This window comes from Petaurus breviceps, unplaced genomic scaffold (assembly GCF_028583685.1).
Source record: "Petaurus breviceps papuanus isolate PSGF00001 unplaced genomic scaffold, PetGlider_PUasm1.0 140, whole genome shotgun sequence".
In the NCBI taxonomy this organism is placed as follows: Eukaryota; Metazoa; Chordata; class Mammalia; order Diprotodontia; family Petauridae; genus Petaurus; species Petaurus breviceps.
In genome coordinates, this window is record NW_027185698.1 from 1,572,210 (window position 1) to 1,582,121 (window position 9,912).

General features: G+C 42.7%; 1 protein-coding gene across 2 annotated transcripts in view; it reads right to left on the bottom strand.

Moving 5' to 3' along the window:
• Positions 1-6,445, bottom strand: part of KLF3 (KLF transcription factor 3) — a 40,557-nt gene extending 34,112 nt beyond the window's left edge. Inside the window, exon 1 of one of the 2 annotated variants that reach the window (XM_069068531.1) lies at positions 6,337-6,445. The gene's annotated coding sequence lies outside the window, so the exon portion shown is untranslated. Of the gene's footprint in view, positions 1-5,597; positions 6,064-6,336 lie in introns of those variants that run through there. The other variant, XM_069068508.1, reaches the window with a different exon arrangement.
• Between the last annotated feature and the right edge of the window lie 3,467 nt (positions 6,446-9,912).

Below are 9,912 nucleotides of genomic sequence, written 5' to 3' on the forward strand. Positions count from 1 at the left end.
AAAAAATGGAAGAATGAGGTAGTACTTTTCTTGAGTAAGCAACAGGGGGAAAAAGCTTCCCCATCTTGCTTTGTGTTTTTTAAACACTAGTTTATTCTGAGACTAAAAAATTTCACCTAAATTATAAGCATACAGATTAACTTCAAAACTGCACAGAAATGGCACATTTCCCAGAATTTATATAAGACCGGTTAAAAATCAATTACATTCTTATCTAGAGGTATATAGAACTCATCCAGACTTTTGATTCAGAAATCAAAGATTTGCACATCACTGTGTCTCCTTTATTTTAATCATCACTAGACTCCAAGGAAGGAGGAGAATGGAGGGGGGAAAAAAGCAGTGGCTACCTCTCTTAGACAATACCCTGCCTTATCAGGGCAGACTGCTGTCTGGTTTCCTGTCTCTGCACTGGAGAGGAGAAACAAAGTCTAGTAAAGTGAACAGATCAGACTTCTAAAAACAAGTATGCTGAATAGTCTAATAATCCTCTCATGCACATGACTTTAAAATTAATCTGGTATGGACTCACATAGATAAATAAACCAGGCCTTAAGTTTTAAGGAAGAAATCCTGGGAAATAAAAGAGCTGAATGTTTGGGCCAATTTCAATCCCTTTTAAAAGAAAAATGCCAAAATAATGCCATTTCCTAGTTTTTAAGGATGAATTTGCTTTTTTTTTTTTTTAACTTTCTCAAACAAAACTGGGTCACCCATGAATAGATCTGACAACAGTGTATGAAGTTAGCATCTAGGAAAGCTGAAGAACAAACAATTCAGCTTGTTAATTTTATGGAAAGATGGAGATTTAGAGAGCAAAAGGAGGTGGAGATAAGTATCCAAGGGGATTTCACTGAGGAAGAACAAAGACGAATGGAAAAATGATTAAATAAATGTGGATTTTCTCAAGAGATGAGGCTGTCATTCCCCAGCATACCAATGTTTGTTAGTAATTAGAATGACTGTGTACCAGACATCACTAAAATTTCCCCCCATTATTTTTGAGTTTATCATTTAGAAGTTTGCTAAAGTTTTATCTTGCTGGTTATCTATCATGTTCCCTCTGAAGCCAAGGATCATTAATGAGATCCCCCAAAGGGAAACAATAATTAGGGAAACCTATTGAGGAAGAGTTAAACTTCTGTCTGAAGGCATGTCTGCCAAACACCATATTTTGGACTGGAAGCAAGCAGCTTTAGAATGAAAACACAAAAGTTTTGGATTTTAAGGGCTCACTGCCCAAAGGATGGCTTAATCTCTAACATTTGCTTTTCTTCTCCCCAAAAGAAAACACAATTTTAGCCCCCTTTCAACATCTGCTAAAAGAAAGCTTACCTTTTACTTAGCCTACTAGGTTCCAACATCTTTCTTACCATTTAAGTCATAAAGTGAAGATAAAATGGATACTGTGCTGTTTAAAAGCAGACTCCTAGATTGTCACAGGTATTAATAAATTTTTCAGATACTGAATATAAATAGAAAATTATTTTCTATAAAACTTTATGGATGAATGCTACTATACAAAAGGATCTAATGTCATTGTACAACTCTCTCTTATGGAAAGAAAATTTAAAATCCACTAAAGGTCAATAAAGTCATAAAAACTTGCCAAAAATTAAATTATTTCTCTTCTAATTAAAACTTTTCCTTAACAATTAAGTTTCTGTAGAGGTTAGAGGAAAATAATTTGTAAATGTACATTTAAAAAAAGCTAAACGGAAATGTTAAACTGCAAATAGTACATAGAAAAAAATTTATAGCAATCTATGGAATGACATATAAAAGTGGTCAATGCTCCAAGTCGAAAAATTCTCCTTATGAAGTTCTTAAAGGAGTTCCCAAAGCATCATAAGTTTCCTCATTTCCAGCTCTCCTTTCATTCTCATTTTTCACTTTTAATCCTTTTCTGAAGTCAGATCCAGGATAATAAAAAAACTTGATTGTCCCCTTAAAAAATTTATCTTGGTTTTTCTTCAGTAATGCAATGCAATTAAAAAAAAGATGTGTTCTTCAAAATGTAAGCTGAGAATTGAATCCTCCAATTAAAGAGTAACCACCTATGTTTGAATAGTATCTTGTGTTAAAACTGAACAAAGTAGACCATCTTTATCAGATGAGTCTTTATCTGCACAAAGCTATATATGGTTCATCCCAATCCGAAAGTGGTATCTTCAGGGCAGAATACATTTCTCAATACAAAAAGCATCCCAAGAGAAAACAAAACAAAAAACACTCAGAAACCTCCCCAAATAGTGCATATGCATCAAAAACCATAATTTGGGATTAAAATAAAAATGGAAAATTTATTCACACATATAAACACACTGAAGTAAAGGGGCGTGTGTGTAAAAAGGTTAACTGACTTCTCATTATGACATAATACAGGCATCTTAAGCAATCATGAGTGTGTGGAGACATGATAACTCCCTGGGTGGGGATTGGGAGTTAAGGGGCAGGGACAAGGGGCCTGGTCTGGGCTACTGATCTACCAGAAAACAGCCTGAAACAGGAAAGAGCACACATATGCCACTAGGAATGTATGACGCAAACCCCAGCCTTGAAACAAAGAACAGGAAACAGCTCTGCTGGCTGTGCTGGAGAGAAAGCAGAGAAACATTTAGCCGGCCCTCCCTGACCCTATATTCATGAGCAGCTGGAGTTTTTAAAACAACAGGGGGTGGAGGTGTTTGTTCGATGGGTGTGAATAACAACACCAGCCTATACATGGGACCTACCCTATTTACAAATATAAGCTACCACATACAGTAAACATCATAAGTGAACATTCAGACAGGAGAGCCCATCATAATTAACACCAGCCTTCCCTCCCAGATTTCTTTTGTCCCTTTCTCCTTCTCAAGGAGCAAGTACCAACTGGTGCACAATTTTTCATAAGGCTGCCCATTACTTCTATTAAGATGGCTCAAAACAGGTTGGTTTGTTTGTTTTGGGGGGTGGGAGGGTAGATAAGAGGGGAAGAAGTAGGTGATGACTGAACAAATCAGTGAAGAACACAGATTAAAGATCCATTCCCAGCATTACTATGAACACAATGGGATCACAGTTACTGAAATACTCATCAAATCAGGTTCATTCATTCATTCATTCATAGTTCTGAATAGCCACAGCAAAAAAAGGTAGGAAACTCAGAATAACCCTAAATTTCACTGTATTGATTAAGTCACATATATACATACACACACATACATATACCTGGGGTTTCATTGGTAGAGATGTTATATAATCTGTCTGATGGTACTAAATTTATTAATGGAAAAATAGTGATTAGAAAAAGAATTCTTTTAACTATACGATCCTCCACCTTTATTACCTTTCCTTACTTAAATTATTCCTTTGTTGCCTCTTAGAAATGTCGGACTTAGACATTTAGAAAACCATGTGTGGAGACATACTGAAAAAGTAAAAAAAAAAAGGCATCACTGTGACCATAGTAACCAAAAACATTGATCTGAATTTAGAAACTTTCCAAATCACAAGTAGATAAATTTCTATACAGATAGCCATATTGTTATTTTACTATTTGCCCTAATGTCTGGATTTTGTTATTCTCATACGGTGGTTTTTTTCATACTTGTTTTACTTTATTCAAACAAAACTCAAACATATACAAAATCACTTACATTATACAGTACATCTTCATGGACCACATTACAGAATACATTTCATGTACAGATACTTTGCAGAATAGTCTTCTAGCTCTGAAAATGAGTAAACTTGGTACCCACAAAGTTTAAGGGAATAAAAAAAATCAATTCAGATTTTTAAAACAGCTAAAGTCAGTATTATTTATGTTTGAAGTAGTCACCTAAGAAAGCTATCCCTCCAAAAAAAACCCCTCTAAATTCAATTAACTCCCTCCCCCAAAAAAACCCTACTGAACTGAACTCCCAGTACTTTAGGGATGTGTTAATGCTTTCGTACTAAAAACTCTCCCCACCCCCAAATCTTCCTTAGGGGTAGACAGGTTATCAAATCCAGATACTCACTAATATATAAAACACTAACATGTCAGCTATTTTTGTGGGAAAACCTGTTAGTAGCAATTCTACTCATCTGATTTTGCAGAATACACACAGCAACTAAATCTAAATGAAATCACAGTACCTCTTTATATTTTTCACCAAGATTAAAAAAAAAAAGAAGTACAGAATGGTGCAAAGAAAAACCTGTAGGCAAATAATGAATATACCTTAAAGTACATGAAATGGAGGGCTGGAGTTAAACATCTGAATTCCCAATTAATTCCATCAAAGGGACCAGTTGAGTCTAAGCTATGATAATGCCTACCGGATGCTCCAATCAATACCCAAGATTTTTTTCCAGTTACCCTGAAAGAGAGCTACTTCTTCAAAAGCTAAGTTCCTTTCTCGTTTTTTTCCCAACAAAAGTGGAGTCATATGAATTAAAAAAAAAAAACTGAAGGGGGATTAAAGAGAAATCCTATTTTCCTTGTCCTATATAAAGGGGGGGGGCGTCTCTATAATATTTGCATTTATATCACACTATACAAGTTCATAGCTTCATATCGATGGCCACACACATGCAATACACAGACACTAGTTTAGTCCCCAGGAATAGTCTGAAATTTGAGGTGATACTTTCTAGGAGGAGTAACTAGGCTCCTCCACGAGCACCAGGATGAGTGTCCAAAAAGCACTCCTGCAAAGGCAGGACCTGCGGCGGCTTCTCCACGCAGGACGCCCAGCAAGCTCAACGGAGACAATCCCAGGAACATCCAGGTCTTTGCCCCCTTCCCGAGGAGTGGCTGGGTTTGGAGAAGCGGGACAAGCGCCGGCCAGTTCCAACATCGTCCCCCTCCCCCAGCCTCCCGGTTCCGTCTCCAGGAAAAGTGCTCCGGAGTCCCCTACCAAGTTCCTTCTCCGCTCTCTCAGAGAAGCCCCGAGGAAAACTTCCGACACTGTCCGAGGCAGCCTACCCGGAGGGGGAGGTGGGGGTGGGAGTGGGAGATGGGGGGAGGTGAAGGGGAGGAGCAGGAGGGAGAAGGGGGGGAGGGGGCCAGGAAAGGAGTTCGCGTTCGTGTGTGTGAGTGTGTGTCCAGTCTACCTTCCTTGAAACAAGGTTGCAACACACCAAGCACACAGATTTCTACTGGGGAGGAAGAAAGAAGGAAGGCAGGGCCGGGATGGGGGGGGGGGGGGGGGGGGGGATGGGGTTAAAGCCAAGCCAGGTGTAACACCTTGGGTTCCCCCCTCCCGTCCTTCACGCCGCCCCCCCCCCCCCCCCAGCGCGCACACCACCGGCGACACCGCAGCGGGGTAAACCCCCGGATTTGCACGGGCTCTCTCTCTGTCTCATCAATCCCACACTTTCGACCACGAAACCCGGGGCCCTATCCTCCCCCCTCCAGTGCAATTATCTGTTGCACTTTCTATTGGGGCTAAAAAAAAAATTGCACCCCCCCCACACACTCCCTCTATCCCGACACGTCCACGGAGGGGGGGGGGATGCACGGGAGAGAGACGGGCTCCAAGGGTCGGTCTGGATGTATATTGTCTCTCTATAATTATATATGTATATATGCATACATACATATATATTTGTCAGGGAAAACTTACTTTGAGCGCCGTAGTGCTGAGCGCAGCAGGCAGGAAATAAAAGCCCAGGATCAGGGTTTCCTTTAATCCCCCAAATGCAACAGTGTCAGCGGAAAAGTCCTGCGACCATGCACGGCCGCCAAGGATGGGGAGGAGGAGGAGGGAAAGAATGGGGTCAGGAAGGAGGGCGCGCGGGGCGGCGGGCCCCGTCTCCGGCGGGGATGGAGGTGGATGCCTCCCTGTACGGCTGCCGGCTGCCGGCTGCCGGCTCCCGGCTCCCGGCTCCCGTCTCCCAGTTGCTCGGCGCGCTGCGTGCACGGCTCTCGCTGCTTGCTTGCTCGCTCGCTCCCTCGCGGTCTCTCTCTCTCTCTCTCTCTCTCCCTGCCGCGCTCAGTCTCCCAGGCTCCTGGCACCAAGTCCGGGGCCGTCACATGACGCCGGCGCCGCTCGCTCTGCGAGCCTCCCAGGGCTGGCCGGGTAAGTAGAGGCTGGGACCTCGGGTGGGAGGGTCAGGGAGGGGGAGAGAGGGAGCCGCCGCCGCAGCCCGGGCAGGGCGGGGCGGGGTCCCCACCCACTAGGGTGGAGGCAGCGACGGCGGCAGCAGCCGAGAGGGGTCGGACGAGTCACTCACACAAACACGCACGGACTCCCTCCGCCCCTCCCTGCCACCCCGCCCTTCCCTCCTCCTCCTTCCCCTCCTCCTCCCTGCCACCCCGCCCTGTCCTCCTCCCCCTTCCCAGTCACCCAGGGACAGACTTACAGACACTCATTATTATCCGGAGCCGGGTTCCGCCCCAGATGCCAAACTTGCCCTTCCCTCCGCTGCTGCTGCTGCCGCTGCTGCTGGGGGCCGCGGGGCATCAGGCGTGCGTCCGGCACGGCGCTCCGAAGGATCCCCCTCCCTCCTTTACCTCCCCTCCATGCACACACCCACACCCCCACCCAGCCTTCCCCTCACCCCACCCCGCCTCCCAAACCTGCTGCTGCAACACCGCCCAGGGCCCAAGGGGAAGGAAGGGCGGTGCTGCCCGTTCCGAGGCGTAATGGGGCTGCTGCTGCTGCTGCTGCATAGCTTCCAAAAAACACACCAGAGGTTGTGGGACACTGGGCTGTCTAGAAGGATAAATCATCCGTCGCCCGATGGGAGGGGTGGGGAGGGCCGAGCCCCGTGGCTAATGCGAGCCCCTCCTTGGGATGATGAAGAAATAAAATTAGATTTAAAAAAACCTATAAAAAGAGCCCAGGGGGTGTGCAAGTGGATAGAGGAAAATTCATCTGGAAGAGAAGGTGAGGGCGGGGAGGAAGGGGGATGAGATTTGACCGAACCAAATCTAAGGAAACTCAAGAGTTTCAGGTTAATACAACATCCTGTTTGCAAGCTGCCTTCTTTGTGCACTGGGGCTCTGGGAAAACTCTGCTCGGTCCCAGTGAATGAGGAAGGGATGGGGGAGGGGCACGACTGGTGACCGCCTGGCCCTGGAGTCCCCGTTTTGCAGCTTTCTCGTCTCCCTTCCCCCCACCTACCTCCAGGGGTTTCTTTTTTCAGGAGCATTGGAAACCCTTAGGCCGAGCATCTTCGAGCCTCTGGAGTGTAAGATAAAAGTCCTCTGTGATTACTAATCAGTACCTTTTTCTTCCTGCTATACATTTGTCTGACAACTTTCCCAAAAGTGGGTTCAGGTTCACTCCCATATAAAACTCGAACTCCTGTGAGTTTGGTAGGTGGGGGTGAGGGGCGGGAGGTTAACCTCAGCAGCATTTCAACTCCTGCCGTTCCAGTAGGAAGAGACCATGCCCTGCTTGTACTTTATTCAGCTTGCTTCACCATGTGTGTTCCAAGGGATGACTGCAGATACTGCTTCTACTTTATTTGGAGTCAGGGCCTGGAAAGTAGCTTGCTTGTATATTTAATGCCTTTTGATTTTCTTTTAAAACAGTATTAGTGTAATAAAGAATGCAATAAAAAGAACAAAGGACAAATTGGTTCAATTGTTTTAGTGCTGTGTAATATTTGAAAACACCCCTGCTTCCATCTATGGCTTTTTATTGATTCAAGATGTTTTGAAAGGCCTTTAAGTTCACCCTTATTTTGCTCCTTCCTCTAGGCCCAGTACTACATAATATGCAGAAATATATTATGAGACTAGTCCTAGAGCTACATGCTATTCTAACAGTAGAGGATAAATTCAACATAGTGAAATTTTATAAGTAACTTGTTCATATTAAAAATTACACCTGGACACTCAAAAACAACTGAGTCATAGTGTTGTAGCATGGTAGAGATTTTTACACATTCCTCTGAAATTTGCATACCTGTAACTCATATCTTTGAAAATGTCTATAAATTATGTATAACTTATGACATTTAAAAATTAAATTATGAGTATTTTGGTTGGGTAAAAAACAAATCCAAAATAAAAACCGAGTTCCTACAAAAATGCATGCAATTGAATTACAAACCTGTAAACTTGACTCACAAGATTTGGGGTCTAGTCATTAAGTAATTTAGGGTAAGTCAATTACCTTTCCTAATCCCAAATTTCCTTATCTATAAAAGGAGGATAATATTAACTCTACCTCACTGGATTAAAAGCAAACCACTTTATAAAATGTGAAGTGCTGTGTAAATGTGGGTAATAAATATTATTGAAATGATGGACATTATTATTATTAGCTCAACTCCATTGAATACCTCTGACTTTGTTAGACTGATGCATTAGACTGTTATTATATATATTATATATATGTTAGACTAGATTAATATATAAATATATATAAAATGTATATATATTAGACTGGATTAATTCAAGGTAGGCTTAGAGTTGGAAATTTTTGTCTATAAAAATCTCTTTTCTGTTGTTCCTATGGATGAACAGACCAGAACCAATCAACAGGCATTTATTAAGACCCTTCTGTGTTCCTGATTCTGTACTAAGTGTGAACATAACAATTGAGTGTGTGATCCAGGAAAAGTAGTGGTGAGATTCAAATAGGAAAGAGGGGGAATTTGGAGATTGACAGCTGCAAATGAATTAATGATTCATCAATGAATATTGATTTAGCACCTACCCCATCCAAGGTAGTATGGAAATAAAAGAAATACAAATCATGGTACCTACCTCAAGAGGCTTACAGTCTAGTTGGGCCAACTGGAAAACTGCCAAGAGCTCTTAGAGATTTAAAGCTATGATGCTGTGACCTTTGCACAAGGCAGTATGAGCCATAGGGACAATAAATGTTAAAAGAATTCTAAAAGGGGAGAGATCATGTGGGCTTGGGTAGATAAGGAAGACTTCATAGAGAAGACAGGAGGTAAACTTTGAAGGATGAATAGAACTTGGACAAGCAGAGAGAAATGGAAAAGGGAGGCGGGCAATGTGAGCTAGCTAAGCTATAGAAAAGAGAATAATAATGAAGTATCTTTAGAGAAAGGTGAGTTGTCCTAAATTAGAGGAGAATAGTGACAATAGGTTGAGGCCAAATTATTTTGTATTTACTTCTCTGTATCTTCCAAGTAAACTCCTTAAGAAAGCTTCGATTTTGCCTTGGTATCCCCAGGGCTTAAGGACGAATTGCATTGCACTTATTAGGAATTTAATTAACAAATGGTTTGATTTAATTGAATTGAAAGTTTATGAAGTGGCTGGTGGCTGTGGGGGAGAAGGGAGAGGTTACAAGAGGAGCTTATGGTACAACCCTGGCCCAAGGACCTCACCGTCCTGTTGTGAAGACAAGACTTGAACACACTTGAAACAATTAGGAAACAATTGAATAAAATAGCATATAATAAAGTGCTAAATTAAATATAGTCTTGGTTTGCAACCTATTATTCTTATTGGCACAGACAGGCATTCATGATCATGTTTGTGAGGGGTGGCCTACCCTCCTTACATTCAGCCCTCCAATGGGTCCTCCAAACATCTGGACTTTTGTCCTAGAGTACCCACGAGCACATTTTGGCTAAGAGGTTCCAGGTACATAGACAAAGGAATATTTGCACAAAGGTGGCGGCAGCCACGCCTTCTCTTTCCCTCCTTTTCCCCTCTGACCTCCACCCTACCACACCCTTCTTAATGAGGGAGGGAGTGAATGTAGGACTCCTTTGCACTGCTGACTTCACTCCCTAGAAGAGATAATAAATACTGTTTGAGTATCTCTTGTGTGTGCCACAGGTACAAAAATTTGCAAAGTGGCTGTTTACCTGCCCTAAACCTTCAGAAGTCCCCTAACCATGTACCTGGGGAGGGGGAAGGGGAAAACGCATGCTGCCTTTTAATCTGGTTCCTCTCCTTTCAGTAAATGAAAATGTGTTTACTTTAAAGCCTTCTTAAAAAAA